Genomic DNA, 16964 nt, shown 5'->3' with positions numbered 1-16964 from the left:
CTTTTTTCTTTAATTCTTTATCAGTGGGAAGTTGAGGGTTTAAAAAGCGGTTTACTCTTATTGTACCCACTTCAAAAATTGATTTTGATAGCAAAAATTGGAAGAGATGGTAATTTGACCATGATTTTCTTCACTTATTCTTTCTGTTAATTGCATGACAACCCCAGCGGCACAGCCAAAATGTTTGTAGACCGGCTTTATTTCCGTAGTGCTACCTTGATATATTACAAAGTAATACATTATACCACTTTGTCCTGCAAAAACATACATTTTAATTCCCCACTTTTTCGGCTTATTTTTGACGTACTGTTTGATGTTCAGTTGGCCTTTAAATGCAACTATTTGTTCGTCAACACAGATTAGTTTCTAGAGGAAGCTCCTGACATCTTCTAATACAATCATATAGGTCCCGGACTTTCCAAATTCGATCGGTGTTATTTTCGGGACGGCTAGAAATATCCACTAAATGTAATGCTTGTCTCAGCTTGAAAAACCGGTGTAGGCTAATGGAATCTTTTATTAGAGAAATTCCATAGAGGGGACTCCAATACGTCCGAACTCTCGGAAACTGCAAATTGCCTATTGCGATATGGACACCAATAAACTTTTTTATTTCCTCCATTGTGGTTGGACACATTCGTGGTATATTCTTTTGAGTTATATACAAATTAGTCATGTTCACCATCTGCTGCATTATTTCTTCTGGAATATATCTCATGAAAAAAACAATAGGAGGAGGTATTTTATAAACAGGGTCTGGAATAGGTTTATACCACTTAATATGTCTTGTTTCATATGTAACATTGTTCATCCATTTAATTTTAGATTTTTCAGTGAGGTCATATGTTTTGTGAAAGTCTTCTATTTCTTGTTTTAGATCATCAACATGTTCTTCTAGTTCCGTTTCATTTTCTTCTGGTACTTCTGAGCACGTTTTGTTTACTTCTCCATTTTCTACATCATCTGAAACCGGGACTGAAAACATGTTATGTTTGACAGTTGTGTCTTCTTCTTCATTGTCAGACTCCTCGTCAGACAACAACGGAATGTCTGAGCCGTCATCATTTTCTAAATAGTACAAAAGTTCCTGTTCAGTAAGGGGCTTTCTGTTTTTCGACATTTCCTAAAATAAAAAGGATACCATAACTGTCTAAATTTACATTCAAAATGCAGTAGAAATAAACAAACCAAGACACATTAAATGCTACTAGGAGCACCTACTCCCGAATCATAATTTACAATGTATAAACTTTGGAAATCATGATTGGGGATTTACATGTATATACATTGTAAATTATGATTCGGGAGTAGGTACTCCTAGTAGCATTTAATGTGTCTTGGTTTGTTTATTTCTACTACATCTTGAATGTAAATTTAGTAGGTATAGTAACGAGTACCTAAGTCAAAAGGTCCAAATCATAAAAATTACATACAGGTTTTAAAAACTTCATAAAAAGAATAGCACTGATGCATTATTTATTTAACCATAAAGTCCGTTTGTCCCTGCACAGGGACATAACAAAAATACTCCTTCTATAAACACCACACTATCTTTAAATGCAAAACTGCTGATAAGTACATATAGCAAAAATAACTCTTATACTTATAGTCCAAGTAATGAAGCTTAAAATAGGACAAAACCTCGCAATTTTTACAGAATGGATCGATTTGCTTGAAAATTTAAGAATAAGTAGTGGATAGTCCAAGGATCAAAATCTATATGATGCCAAAAGGCGCTTTTACCATGGGGGTGGTTGCCACCCCATGTCGGGGGTGAAAATTTTTTATTATATTTTGACCGCAAAAGTTGGTAAAAACATTCATTCTAAGCAAAAAATGTTGTATACATTTTTTTGATAAAATTAATAGTTTTCTATTTATTCGCTATCAAAAGTGTTAGTTTTATATTAAAAAAATTAATGTTTTTAAACAGTTTTCTGCAAATAACTCAAAAAGTTTTTGTTTTATCAAAACAACTTTACTTAACAAAAATGTACCTTTTGAAAAAATCAACAAAACCGTTTTTTTAAATTTTCTTTAAGACCAATAGTAATCGAGCTATACTTTATTATATGTTAGGTCTTCTTTGGCAAATGTTAAATATTGTAGATTCAAAGTCAAAAGACGGGAAAACTATGCATTTTTCGAGGACCACTTCTTTAAACTAATTTGAATTATTTAAAAATATCTATCTTCAGAAATAAAAAAAAGTATTTAGCTCAAAAATTAGGTGGCTTATAATGAAAAGTATGTCAGACCCTATATTTTTCAGCGAAAAAGTGATCGAAAGCAAACCCCTAATCACCACCCTGATTAAAATTAGTCATTGACCTTATTTCGTCTTCTTTACTTATGTATTATTAATAGGTTCTAGAAGTTTAACTGGTTTATAATGATTAGTTTTTGAAAAAATAGAGTCAAAACAAATATCGAATTTTTGAAGTTTGGTAAAAAATTCCCTTTTCTTCAGAATAGAAAGATTATCATCAGAGATACAAAAAAATATTTAAATATAAAATTGTAGCCTATTTAATTCCCAAGAACTTGGTTTGCAAAAATTTTCTCTACGGTAAAAATTGAGTGAGCTATTGACAATTAAATCTTTTAATAACATGCAAAAATCACCTTTACCAACCCTTTCAAAGTCACAACTTTTTGCGACTGAGGATTTTAAAAGGATTTAGTATCAATAGTCTTATAGATCTTGTAAAAACCTACAAAATTATTTTTTAACAAACTTTCTAGGATAAAAATTAAAAAGGTTAAGGTTAAAAAATCAATATATTTTTTTTCAAAAAAAAAAGAAATCCAATTGGAAGCATAATAATGTAAGTTAGCTTTGCTTTTAGTCATTGGCCTTATTAATTCTTCTTTATTTATGTATTACTAATAGATTTTAAAAGTTTGACTGGCTTAGAATGATTAATTTTTAAAAAACTAGAGTTAAAAGCGAAAAACGACTTTTTGTAGTTTGGTAAAAAATGCCATTTTCTTCAAAATAGAAAGATTAGCATCAGATATACGAAATAGCCATTTGTATAACAAGGGAGGAAAGTGCTACTTTTCCTCCCGAGAATGAAGTTTACTGCCCGACGCGTAGCGGAGGGCAGTAATCATTCAAGGGAGGAAAAGGCACTTTACTCCCATGTTATACATATGGTTTTTCCACCTTCCTCAAATAACAAGAAATTTTTTCATTTTTACTTAATTTATTTATGTAACTAACCAACAAAATTTATTAGAACTAAAACTAACAAGTAGGTACAATATAACTGTCAACTGTCAAATATAAGTCAAATTATTAATGTAAACATTGTTAAATCAGAATAACAATTTACTCATGCCCCGCTAACTCTAATAAAAAACATGTAATCGTATTTATTTTCCTTCCGTTTAGTCAGAGGCGCTGATGTCGGCATTGTGATTGGTGGAACATGACTTTTGACAAATCCTGCGCTATCTGTGAATCTGTAATCTGTGTTCGTTCGTTCGTTGTCGTTCACTTATTTTATATGGTCGGTTATGTGATGTGTTTGGTGTTTGTGTTTAGTTTGTGTCACCATAAAAAGCTGATATTCAGTCGTGTGTTTTGATATTTTTATTATTTCATAATCGAGTACCTTTTTAAAGGTAAGTTTTTCTGATTGTAGGTACTGTTTATCCAACAGTTTTAAAATACACATTTTATTTCGCGTTTTGTTGTTGGGTCTAATGGCCGATCAGCTGTTGTGTGCAGCCGGTAAATTCAACAAGTAAACATATATTTAATCGAAATTAAATACTCATATTTCGATGTAAAATGTCACATTATTGTATAAATAAATAATTAAGAAACAAAAGTTGTTTGTGTTTTACCTTTATTGTCCACTTGAATAAAATAATATTAAATATTGGAAGTACCGTATGGAGACTATGGTGTGCCTAGCGTGGAGGCTAGATAACGCTACCCTTCCTATCCAATCAACAGCAAGAACGTTTAAAATTTCACACCTATCATGTCGAAGCTACAGACCACTTATGTGGAGGCCAGATTTGTAGTATCCTTCCAATTTTCCAGGTGCTGAAATACGTGACATATTTTTTGAAGGGTAAGATCGCATTCTACCAAATCACACAACACTTTTTTCTATGAATTTACTGTTTTTTACCATTCTGAAAAATAGAGTGTTTTTAAATAAACGTTAAAATGTATAGATACTTACGTAATAGAAAATAGATATTGTACAGGGCGTCAATAAGTTATATTTCATGAATGAAATACCATATGACGTCCTCCCAAGGGAGGAAAAGTACTACTTTGCTCCCTACAATCAGGTCCGGAAAAGTATACTTTCGGTAGAGGTAGGTGGAAAAAATGTTTTTATATGAAATTGTAGGTTATTTAGTTCCCAAGAAAGAGGTTTGAAAAAATTTTTTCTACTGCAAAAATTGAGTGAAAGATAAATGAGTATATATCGAAAAACATTGATTTTTTCTATATAAAACTAACACTTTCGATAGCGAATAAATCGAAAAGTATTAATTTTATCAAAAAAATGTATAGAACATTTTTTGCTTAGAATGAATGTTTTTATCAACTTTTGCAGTCAAAATATAATAAAAAAATTTCCACCCCTAAGATGGGGTGGCAACCGACCCCATGGTAAAAGCGCCTTTCGGCATCATATAGATTTTGATCCTTGAGCTATCCACTACTTATTCTCAAATTTTCAAGCAAATCGATCCATTCTGTAAAAATTGCGAGGTGAAATGCTTCGGTTCCTGGACTATTACCAACTTGACAATATTACAGTTGTTATTTGTCAAAAAACCAGATTTTTACGTAATTATTTATGCACAAGTTTCACAGCACAGCAAATATAATTGAAACCGCTGACTTATGTCAATCGGAAATCGTTTGAACCACGCCCATAGGCGTACGCAGTCTTTTAAATGATTTAGAAAGGTTGTCGGTTGCAAGGTACAATGTGTTTTCAGCGTTCAAAAAACACAATCCGTTCATTTAATATTATAGAAAAAGTTGTCCCTGTGGAGGGACAAATATACTACGACGGTTCTTTTTTTAATATAAGTGGAACTGAAAGGGTTAAGATCTGTGCAAAGCCTATGAAAAATTAAAACTATCACTAAAACTTTTACTATTCAACGGAAAAATGCATTCACCAAAATTTTGACTTAGTCGAAGTTTTGGCGAAGTTGCCTCCGCCATAACTACGCATTATTATTTACACTTCTTGTTTTCTCATAAATACTTATAGGGGAGTCAATAGAGATTTTGACTCCGGAAAAAATCAAACAAGATAGAAATCTTTGTAATTTCATAAGAAATATTTAATAAACAACATATCAAAAAGTACTACTTCAGAACTGGGTGCTTCATTTTTTATTAAACAAATGAAATGCGAAATTAATTCTTTTATTTATTTATAACTCCGAAAATATTAATCTTGGAAAAAACTGACTTAACCATTGGAAAATTCAGCAAGAAAATTTTACACAAAAACCTTTTATAAATATTTTTCTAAAATTAAATCAATAGATTCTATAATTTTTTATTTAACGCTGAAGTCACCCTTCTCACAAATTCGGCGAAGTGCACGGTTGAATTATTTTCTTGAATATAATTCCTTAACTAATGGATCAAGTGAAATTTTACAAATTGGACATGAAAGAAGAACATTTAAGCCATCTCATAGTTATAAGAAAAAGAATTAAAATTTATGGGCATAAGTACGGTGTGGGCGGAAAAAATCTCAAAATTTTAATTCAAATGATACGACGTCTCAAAAAAATTTAATTTTTGAAAACTTTGTAGTGCTACAGAATTACTACCACTTTAAGAGTGTATTTCTCATGTTGGAACAGATACATTACAATTTTATAGGTGTTTTTTAAATCTAAAGATGTAATCTTTGAAATGCACTACAATTATTTTACTTTAGACATAAATTAAACAACTTATTTTTTGAAAAAATTGAAAAAGATAAAAAAATTAATACAAAAAGCGAAAAATATCAGTTAAAAATGTTTGTACAAAGTCATCAAAACTTTTTTCTGTGCAACTTATTAGTAACAAGCTTAAAAAATAATAAATGTTAAAAATTATTTTTTTTCTTTTGAGCTCTTATACAGTATGTCTGCGTAACTTAGAACTTTTTGATAACTTTCTTATTATCAGTTTTACGAAAACAAGTTATTCTTTATAAAATATTTTGCATAGTATAAAATCTAAGATGCAACCATCAGATATCAAATTATATTAATTTTATACGAGTTATGTCAAAAAATAAGAATTTCGCTCAAGAGTTAAGTACATACCTTTATATTATTTCACAATGTAGAAAATTGTTATTAAGAAAAAATATTTGGAATTAAAAACTACTTTTCAATATTCAATTACATTCTTCTAATTGAAATATTGTGAACTATAAAGTTACTTATTGTTAAGTGAAATTCATATGTTTTACATATTCATTTATTAAGCGCAACAGGCCTTGTATGCCTAGGGCTAAAATATTTACATTTCTGATTACGTAAATAATATAATTAATAACTTAGTATAACTTATATAACTTATAAAACTTGTAAATTTTATTTAAATACACTTCAGTCTTTTTATACACTCCTTCACCACCTCTCTCCATCTCCTTCTTTCCAATGCTATTTCTTTCCATTTCTCAATGTTACTTTTCTTCAAGTCTTCATATACACTGTCCTTTCATCTTTTCCTTGGCCTGCCTTTCTTCCTCTTTTGTATTGGTCTTCGTGAGAGTACCATTTTTGGCATTCGTTTACTTCCCATTCTCTCTATGTGCCCCAAGTATCGTATTCTCTGTGCTTTGATCGTCGTCGTAATCGTTGGCTCTTGATATAGTTCTTCCAATTCTTTATTGGTTCTTCTTCTCCACTGACCTTCTATTTTCACACCTCCATATATTGCTCTTTGCATTTTTCTCTCCCATCTTTCTAATAGGTCTGTTTCTGACTTTTTGAGCACTTATGTTTCAAATGCGTATGTTACTGTAGGTCTGATAACAGTCTTATAAATTCTTATTTTTGTTTTTCTTGATACGTATTTGGATTTCAATAATGTGCGTAATGCTCCATATTTTTTATTTCCTTTAGCTATTCTTGCCTTTATCTCCCCTTTTTCATGACCATTTTCATCTATTTTGGCCCCCAGGTAAATAATTTCTTTGGCTCTTTTGAACGAGTATGTTTTTTCTCCATCTATTTGTATTATGATGTTATTCTCTTTCTCTTTTTGGATCTCTTCCATTATCATATACTTTGTCTTTTCTTCATTTATTTTAAGTCCGAATTTTTGGCTTCCGTTATTATGTTTTTCATTAACTTTTGTAGTTCTTTTTGCTTGTTGCTAATCGCGTCAGATCATCTGCAAATGCTATGCATTGGTGGCCGTTTTTAAATATCGTTTCTTGAATGTTTATTCTGCTTTTCCTGATTATTCCTTCCAATGTTAGATTGAATGCCATTGTTGATAGTGGGTCTCCTTATCGTAATCCTTCCTTGGTTTCAAACTTTTTGGATGTATACCCTTTCCAAGCTATTTCGTTTGTTGTGTTTTCCATCGTCATCTTTATCATCCTAACAATTTTACTTGGTATCCCCAGTTCTTTCATCAGTTCATACATCTGCTGTCTATTTACTGTGTCGTAAGCCTGCTTAAAGTCAATGAACAAAGCATATAGCACTGTTTTATGTTCGTAACAGGTAGTCTGTATTTTTTTTAAGGCAAATATAAATATTTGGTCAGTCGTTGATCTGTTGTTTCTAAAACCTGCCTGGTATTCCCCCAGTATTTTTTCCGAATAATGACATAGCCTTTTTTTTATACTTTGTGCCAAGATTTTGTAAACTATTTCTAATAGTGCGATGCCTCTGTAATTTTCGCATAGCATTCTATCACCTTTTATATGTATAGGGCATATTCTTGCTATGGTCCACTCTTCTGGCATTTTTTCTACTTCCCATATTCTTTTTATCAGGTCATATATCTCTTTCTGTAGTCTTTTCCCTCCTGATTTTATCATTTCGGCCGATATTTCTGTTATTCCTGGGCTTTTTTTATTTTTCAAGCTCTTTATTTCGTTCTTTATTTCTTGTTCTGTGGGTATTTCTATTGCTATCTGATCATCTTCAATTTCATGGCTTGTTTCCTTTTGTACTTCGCTCTTATTTAGCAGTTCTGCGAAATAGTTTTGCCAGTTTTCCATTATTCTTTCCGGCTCATTTAGCAACATCCCTTTATCATCTCTCATATATGGGTGGTTTTTTGATATCCTCTTTCCATTTTTTTTGCTTCCTGGTAGAATGATCTTATTTCTTTTTTTTGAAATTTTTCTTCTATTTCTTTCAGTTTGTTTTCATTGTATTTTCTCTTTTTGCTTCTACATTTTCTTTTCATGATTTTTCTCAATTCTCCGTATTCTTCTTTAGTGCTTTCTTCGTCATTTGTGAGATTTTTGAGTCTTACTTTTCTTATTGCTTCTGCTACTTCTTGACATTCTTCATCATACCAATCTTTTGTTTTGTGTTTTCTTTTGGTTTTCGCTAGGATTGCTTTACTTGTGTTCAAGATTGCTTCTTTGATATTTTGCCATTGTTTGTCTGGGCTTGACGTTTCTTGTTCCCTGATTAGTCTGTTGGTTATTCCCTGTTCATACTTCTTCTGTGTGTTGTTATCTTTTAGTAGTCCTATGTTGAATGGTTTTCCAATTTCTTCCGTTGTTTTATTGTTTCGCTTTATGTTATGCTCGATTTTGTATTCTGCTCTCACCAAGTAGTGGTCAGAGTTACAGTCCGCTCCTCTCATGCTCTTTACATTTATTACATTGTTTGCATGCTTCTTCTCTATTAAAATATGGTCTATCTGATTTACTGTCTTCTTATCAAGGGAAATCCACGTTCCTTTATATTTTTTACATACCTCGTATAAAATCAAAAAGTTTGATATCTGTTGGTGGCATCTTAGATTTTAGACCAGATAAAGCATATTTTATGAAGAATAAGTTTTTTTAGTAAAATTGATAATAAAATAGTTAGGTATCATAATTATTGTAATAAAATTAGGTTTGGTATCCATAATTTAAGAAAAATTTTTAATTCCAAACAACTTTTCATAATAACAATTTTTGATGGAATTTAACGGAATTCATATTTTTGACATACCTCGTATAAAATTGATAAACTTTGATATCTGATGGTTAAATTCTTTGGATTTTAGACTATGCAGAGCATTTTATAAAGAATATCTTATTTTTTAAAATTGATCATACAAAAGTTTCCCATATGGTTTCTAGTTAAGCAGACATACTGTATAAGTGTATAAAAGCTTAAAATTTTTGAATTTGCAAACTGTTATGCCATATTCGGATTCAGAATAATCAAAAACAAAATAGAAACATATTTTATCAAAGTAAAATTATTATGAATTCAACGATATTTTTAAAACTATTTATACAAGACAATTGTTATTGTTTAAACAATTAAAATAAACATTTAGCTTTTAAATCTGTGAGTAGAGCTTTTTACCTTAACATGTGTATAAACTAGTATATAAAAAAGTTTTAGAAAAATATAAGCTTGCCTATTTTAAGTTATGCTCTTGATTACCAAACTACAGCAACAAAGAAAAATCTAGTAATAAATTTATATAGAACATCATAACACTTTATGTTGGAGTTGGATATTCTCCAGTTTTATTCATATTTGGCTCTACACATATCTAGACCAGATATTTAATTTTCCAGACAGATCTATAGTAAAACTACTGGTCTGGTGGCTGCTTCCGAAGTTGAGAATTATTGGCACAAATGTTAAACTTGAACAAAGGTCAATATCAACTGAATTTATATTACGGGGCGTTTGCAAATTGCATATAGGTAACTAGAAAAAGTCAAATATTTGCAGGAGAGTGTTGATAAAACTATTGCTTCTATTTATTTATTTTATTTATTTCTTATACTACATACTTTTTTTTTCATGAGTTTATCATATAGCTAATATAGCTGAAATTGAACATCAACATTTTTTCTCTGCCAACTTCATTTCAGTTTTATCAGTGACAAAATTTCATTGTGAAAACGACATGTTTTCATTTTTGCAATACTAATCTATTTTTGTTGCATTCTCACGTTACTGTAAGAATATTAAATCTTTATAGCTTTAAAATTATTAATTATCGAATACACCAGAAAAAAGCAAAAGAGTGGGGTGAGAAAACAGGCACCAGCCCCTTAATCTACGACAAGCTGTATCATCAATTGTTACTGCTTTATCCGTTAGTTTATCGTTTGTGGCCATTGCAATGTGTTTCGTATTAGTATTTACATTTTGTCTAGGTCATTGACTACCTTCATTTATTTCGTTTGATACACATTTTTGTAAATAAAAAAAATATACTTTATTTACTGTCAATTAAAAATAAATACGCTCTATCTTTTAGAGAAACGAAGAAAACCAGCCATATAATGAGGTGTAACTGATTTTTAGAGCTTTTCCACTATTGTTTTTGAATATGAATGCCATATAATTGAAGTACCATTGAAGTACTAGAATAAGAAGACATGTTGGACTTAAAAGATCATATTGTTTATTGCTATATTAACCATATGCGGGAATAATTTTTGTCCTGACCAAATATATCGATTGTGTTGGAAGTTACATACCAGTCTTGGATATTGTGCAACCCTGAACATTGTTTTTTTTTGTTCCCTTCTTACGTTCCATTGTACCTTGGAGTATGAGAATTGATACAGAATATCGTGAACTTCTCACCAAGTAGCCCAAATAAAATAAGTTTCTTAATTTTACGGTTTTTCTTCTCAATATTTCTGCGTTGGTAAAATACTCCATTGATGAAACTTTTATTAGGCTGTGCGTTATAGTCTAAGAGCTAGTGAATCCTCCGACTAACGGTCGTCCTGAAGGCTAGAAATTTATCTAGTGATAATTCATAGCACACCAAGGCTAAAAACCATGACCTGGCAGGCATCAGCCGTGCACGTGTATCTACCAGGTGATTCGAAAAGTGCATAGTTTAGGGGTAAAATAAACTTTCTCCTGTAAGGTTTAAATTTAAGTATGTGTTTGAGTAAGTCATTTAGAAGAAATGTGTACAATGACAGGCGATTCTGAAGAGCATAAGACCTTGCCAGGCGAGGGGAAAGATTAGAGGGTTTTCCTAAAATTATTTTTCTTGCATCGAACAAATTTTTTTTAGGTTTTTTGAATCACTCCAAATAGAAAAGGTCTTTAGTGATTTTTCTCATAAGTTAATAGTTTTTGTTATATAAGCGATTGTTTGAAAATTGCGAAATCGGCCATTTTTAACCCTACATCGGACATTTATCTAAAAATTTCAAAGTTGTCAAGGTAGGTAGATATTCTTTAAACATTGATTGATGAAATCCCAAAGAGTTTTTGCAATGTATTATCGGAAATCCCTTTGTTTTTTAATTGCTTATCAAGCGGGCGCGACACTGTAGTATAAGTGAGGAAGTTTGAGTTGGCATAAATTCATTATCTCGAGAATGGGCAAATTTCAAGAGAAATCCTCAGACAGGTCGATTTTTATTTTTAAATTATGACTTTTTGGCATATATATAATACTAGTGACGTCATCCATCTGAACGTGATGACTTAATCGATGATTTTTTTAAATAAGAGTAGGGGTTGTGTGATAGCTCATTTGAAAGGTTATTTAATTGTCTATTCACTGATATAAACATTAACATAATTATTTATACAGAGTGTACAAAAAATTTTTTTTATTAAATTAACTTTGATTAAATTTGACAAATAGAAGAAAAATTTTTTTTGTACACCCTGTATAAATAATTATGTTAGTATTTATATTACTGAATAGAGAATTAAATAACCTTTCAAATGAGCTATCACACAACCCCTCCTCTTATTTAAAAAAATTATCGATCACGTCCAGATGGATGACGTCACTAGTATCATATGTATGCCAAAAAGTCCTAATTCAAAAATAAAAGTCAACCTGTCTGAGGATTTCTCTTGAACTTTGCCCATTCTCGAGATAATGAATTTATACAAACTCAAACATCCTCAGTTATACTACAGTGTCGCGCCCGCTTGATTAGCAATTAAAGAACAAAGGGTTTTTCGATATTTTATTGCAAAACACTCTTCGGGATTTCATCAATCAATGTTTAAAGAATATCTACGTACCTTGGCAACATTGAAATTTTTAGATAAATGTCCGATTTAGGGTTAAAAATGGCCGATTTCGCAATTTTCAAAATTTTCAATCGCTTATATAACAAAAACTATTAACTTAAGAGAAAAATCACTAAAGACCTTTTCTGTTTGGAATGATTCAAAAAAGCTAAAAAAAATTTGTTCGATGCAAAAAAAAATAATTTTAGGAAAACCCCCTAATCTTTCCCCTCGCCTGGCAAGGTCTTATGCTCTTCAGAATCGCCTGTCATTGTACACATGTCTTCTAAATGACTTACTCAAACACATACTTAAATCTAAACCTTACAGGAGAAAGTTTATTTTACCCCTAAACTATGCACTTTTCGATTCACCTGGTAGATACACGTGCACGGCTGATGCCTGCCAGCTGCCAGGTCATGGTTTTTAGCCTTGGTGTGCTATCAATTATCACTAGACAAATTTCTAGCCTTACAGGACGACCGTTAGTCTGAGGGTTCACTAGCTCTTAGACTATTAAGTCATAGATTACATACAGCTTTACGCCTTACATCGCATACAGCGCAGCGTTTTTCGGTCGCCGGAAACTTGACGTATTCACTAGAGAACGTTAGGCTCTCCAATAATCGCTGTACGCCTCCTACAGCATTTTTGAGGATTTTCGTGACAAACAAATATTAAAAAAAAAAAAAAGTTTCTGAGTCACATTTGCTCGTACCAGTGGTTACAGTTCATCCGTTCTACCCAGTCGAAATTATTGGTTACTTCATGGTTGACTCATTCCGTGGAAAGTAGGTAGGTGTGATTTTGGTTCCTTTCAAAACCAGTATGTCCAGGAACCCAGAGTAAACTTACTTCGTTACTTTTTATAATCAGAATCAGAATCTGAAGACAGTTTCAAACTAACTTGGAGTCAATTCGACTCGATTCCAGTATCTTTAATGTTACTTATGTATCAGATATAATTTTTATAGATCTATCCCTGCAGTTACTCTTTTCTCTTTTGTCTTTATTAGTTCCTGCAAGAATATCCCCATAGCATAAGTTTCTGCTTAAAAGATAGTGGAGTGATTGCCGTAATGTTCCTCCATATACTCCAGCTGCAACTCCTTCATCGGTTGCTTGAGGTCAAGCATATTTGTTGAAGCTTATTCAGCTTCTCTTTGGTAGTCTTTTTTGACATTAAGACTAAGTTACGACATATAGACTAAGTTACATTTAGACTCGTACTAGTACTCTATACATAATACTTATTAGGTCTAACTACAGTCATATATAGGCAGTACATCTTCGATACGTCCAATGAATAGGAAATTATTATATTACGGAGTATGTAGTACAATTTCTTCTTCTTCTTTTTCGCGTGCCATATCAGAATTTTCCGACGTTGGCCATCACTATTGTAAAGGCTTTACGATTTTATGCAATATGGAATAATTGTATTGCATTTGATATCTGAGTCCATTTACGAATGCTTTTTATCCAAGAAACTTATTTTATTCCTATGTAGTACAATTTATACAATTTACTATTTTTTATTGGGAATAAGCCACAATTTTACTTTAGTATAAGTTGAAATTCAACTTATCTTAAACTAAAATTGTGACTTGTTCCTAGTAAAAATAGTAAATTATCTTAACATTCCACAAGAAAGTAGCTTCAGAAAAAAATACGTAGTAGGTATGTAGGTAATTGTGGTTTCTGTTACAATTAAAATTTTATTTTTATCAACAATGCAAATCAAAAACAACAAAAAACGTACTTTATATTCTATAATGGATATTAAATGAAAATATAAAATTATCTTCTAGAAAAAAGTTTGCAAGAAAAAAATAACGATTAATTACCCTATCAGACATTTCCTCTTCGTGCACTGCTTCCCTTGTTGGGACTTGAGCGTAATCAGACAGTTTATAAATAGCATTAGTAAATCACAGAATGGATGACTTAATAAATCTTCTCAAGTAGTTTGGACAAACTAATACAAACCAGTTTTGTTGTTTTAGAGATGAGAAATGTATTTGATATCTACAGTATGTTAACTATCTTTCTGAGTTCCATCCCGTTTTTGGTACTTTTTAAAACATCTCGACAACGTAGAATGAAGTAAACACTTCTTTTGTATGTAGGTATATAAATTTATTAAAAAATTCTTAAAATTTATCCACAAGGGAGTGGAAGTACAACAAAACGTTTTCGGTCAAACTGACCATCCTCAGTGTAAACCTGGAAATAAGTGAACCACTTAGATTGAAATGCAAAAGGGTGAAATTTTGACAGTTAAAAAAAGAAAATGTGGTTACTTACGTCCAGTGTACAAGTAATTGAAACTAGCCACTTGAATAGGTGTAAAACCTCAAAATAACATTATTGCTACATTATGAGCTGTATAGTAATCGACAATAAGTCGATGTCTTAAGATTAAAAATATATCACATGTGGATGTATGTCATCCTTGCTCGGAATTTGCACAAGGTTGTTGTGATCAGGTGAGAGGTTAACAACCAACTGATTAGACAGATTGGTGCCTGAAAATTCATGACAAGATGTCAAAGAAGATAGGTAGATTTCTCAAATGTCAACCGGAAAAATTTGACAGAGTGAATTAATATTTAACTTAATTATTAAATTGGGAATATGCAACTATTAAAAATGTTTGTTATGAATTCTAAGTTGTAAATAAAGGTTAATAAGCTGTAATAATATATTCATTAATGCACCGAAAACAAAGGCAAAATTCTACTCATATGCTGTGACGTCATAGACTGTGCTTCGCTGGTGGTGCTCCTGGCGGATTACTAATTCAACTTTCACCGGTAATTTTTAAATTTATTATTTAACTGTTATCGCTTAATATTTACAACGCAAAACATTAATCAAATTGTACTCGATTTTTTATAAATTTTGCTAAACATTTTGACGTTCTATTGATAAAATATGAATTTCTTACTTCGGATACTTTCACAATTATCGTGTAGATGGCGCTAAGATTGCCGTTTATTTCAATCAGCGATATTACGGAACATTAAAAAAACTTAAATTCAGTATTTAAAACGTAAGTATATTTAAGGTAAAAATATATACCACAGCTTTGACCAACTAATATTTTTTATAATTAATGTTTTTACTTTTAATTTTAAATTAACCACTTTGACATTTATGTCAAATTTCCGGTAAACGTTTACAGACTTGCCACTACTGGCGTTCGCGAATTTGTAAATATCCCCTCTACGTACGAGCTCACAGCGTATAGGACTGAGAATAATTATATTTATTTGAGTAAAGTTATAATGAATGAATATTATTGAAAATTATATAGAAAATTTTTTAAAAAGAAAATTTTTAAATATATTTTAATAGAGTAGCAGCTGTAGAATTGGAAGAAATGCTAATAGGGAATGGTCGGTTGCATATGTTTCAGGGAACCAACGAATATAATGAGGAAAAACCATTTATTAAAGGAAATGGTATTAAATGAGGGAAGTGGAATTGAAAAAACGTATGTACATATCTTGATCAAGAAATTTTTTTAAAAAATGTTTGTTATGACTGAATATAAAAAGTTTGTCGCATATAGAACTATTGAAATTCTAAATGTAGAAAAATTATTAAAACGGGTGATAAGGTAAGTTGCCTATGTTCAGTGGACAAATAAATGAAATATAATTACTGTTTTGAAAATAAATTATGTGAATTGTTAAATAGATAAAGACTGATATTAAACTAGGAAAATTGCGCTGAAAGAAATGTACATGTTTTGATCAAAGAAGAAAATTAATTTTGATTGTAAGCTCTAAATGTAAAAAGAATATGTCACATATTAAACTATAGGGCTTTTCATCGATTGTCATTTGTTTCGAGCTTCTGTCAAATGTTGTATAATCTGTGTATAATATTAATATACACGGATTATACGACATATGACAGAAGCTCGAAGCAAATGACTGTGGATGAAAAGCCCTATTGAAATTCTAGATTGAATATTGTATTGACCAAAGTTGATATTAAGTAAATTTATTAAATGTTGATAGCTGAGATTTATTTTTTAATTTTAATCTAAATGAAAAAATAGAGTGAATCAATTAAAAATGTTGGAAATTCAACAAAATTTTTTTGGTTATTGTCTATATTATAATGTCATATCTGAAAAAATCAAGGGTTCCATGGTGTGATTTTGATATAATGAGAAAATGATTATGTTAAGTGAAAATAATTAGAGAATGAGATGAAAGAGATAGAGTCTTGCCTGGAGCACTGAGTGAAAGAAACTGAAAGATACTAAAAGAATATTTGATTGGGTATATTGTTTGGGTTTTTGTTTATTTTAGGTTTGTAGTGGTATGTATAGGAAAGAAGGTCAATGTGAAGGTGGATAAAAATATATAATTATGGAAATAATTGTCTATGAATTGGGGTGAAATCACGGTTAAGAGAAAGTTGACGGTTAACACAGTTTGTACTTGTCCTTGCGTCCCTGACAATCTCTAAATCCTCATATAGATCTAAACGAAGGGTATTCTTATCTTGGATGTTATGAATCAAAGTCACACCATCTGGGATGTTAAGGTGGTGTTTGTTGACTTTGAGATGGTGAGAGAAAGCTGATGTATTGTCACGTTTAGTGTGTTCTGCTGTTCTAGTAGATAGTGATCTATAGGTTCTTCCTACATAAGAAGCATCACAATCAGAACAAGATAATCTATAAACACCACTACGATTCATAAAGTTGATTGGATCTTTAGTGTTAGATAATGTTT

The 16964-nt window shown here is 31.0% G+C and overlaps 1 protein-coding gene across 1 annotated transcript in view; it reads left to right on the top strand.

Moving 5' to 3' along the window:
* LOC114330854 (protein kinase C-binding protein NELL2-like) overlaps window positions 1-16964 on the top strand; it is a 514828-nt gene that overhangs the window by 362872 nt on the left and 134992 nt on the right. The window lies entirely within an intron of this gene.

Source organism: Diabrotica virgifera, chromosome 5, assembly GCF_917563875.1.
Source record: "Diabrotica virgifera virgifera chromosome 5, PGI_DIABVI_V3a".
In the NCBI taxonomy this organism is placed as follows: domain Eukaryota; kingdom Metazoa; phylum Arthropoda; class Insecta; order Coleoptera; family Chrysomelidae; genus Diabrotica; species Diabrotica virgifera.
This window is presented reverse-complemented; position numbering and strand designations above follow the sequence as displayed.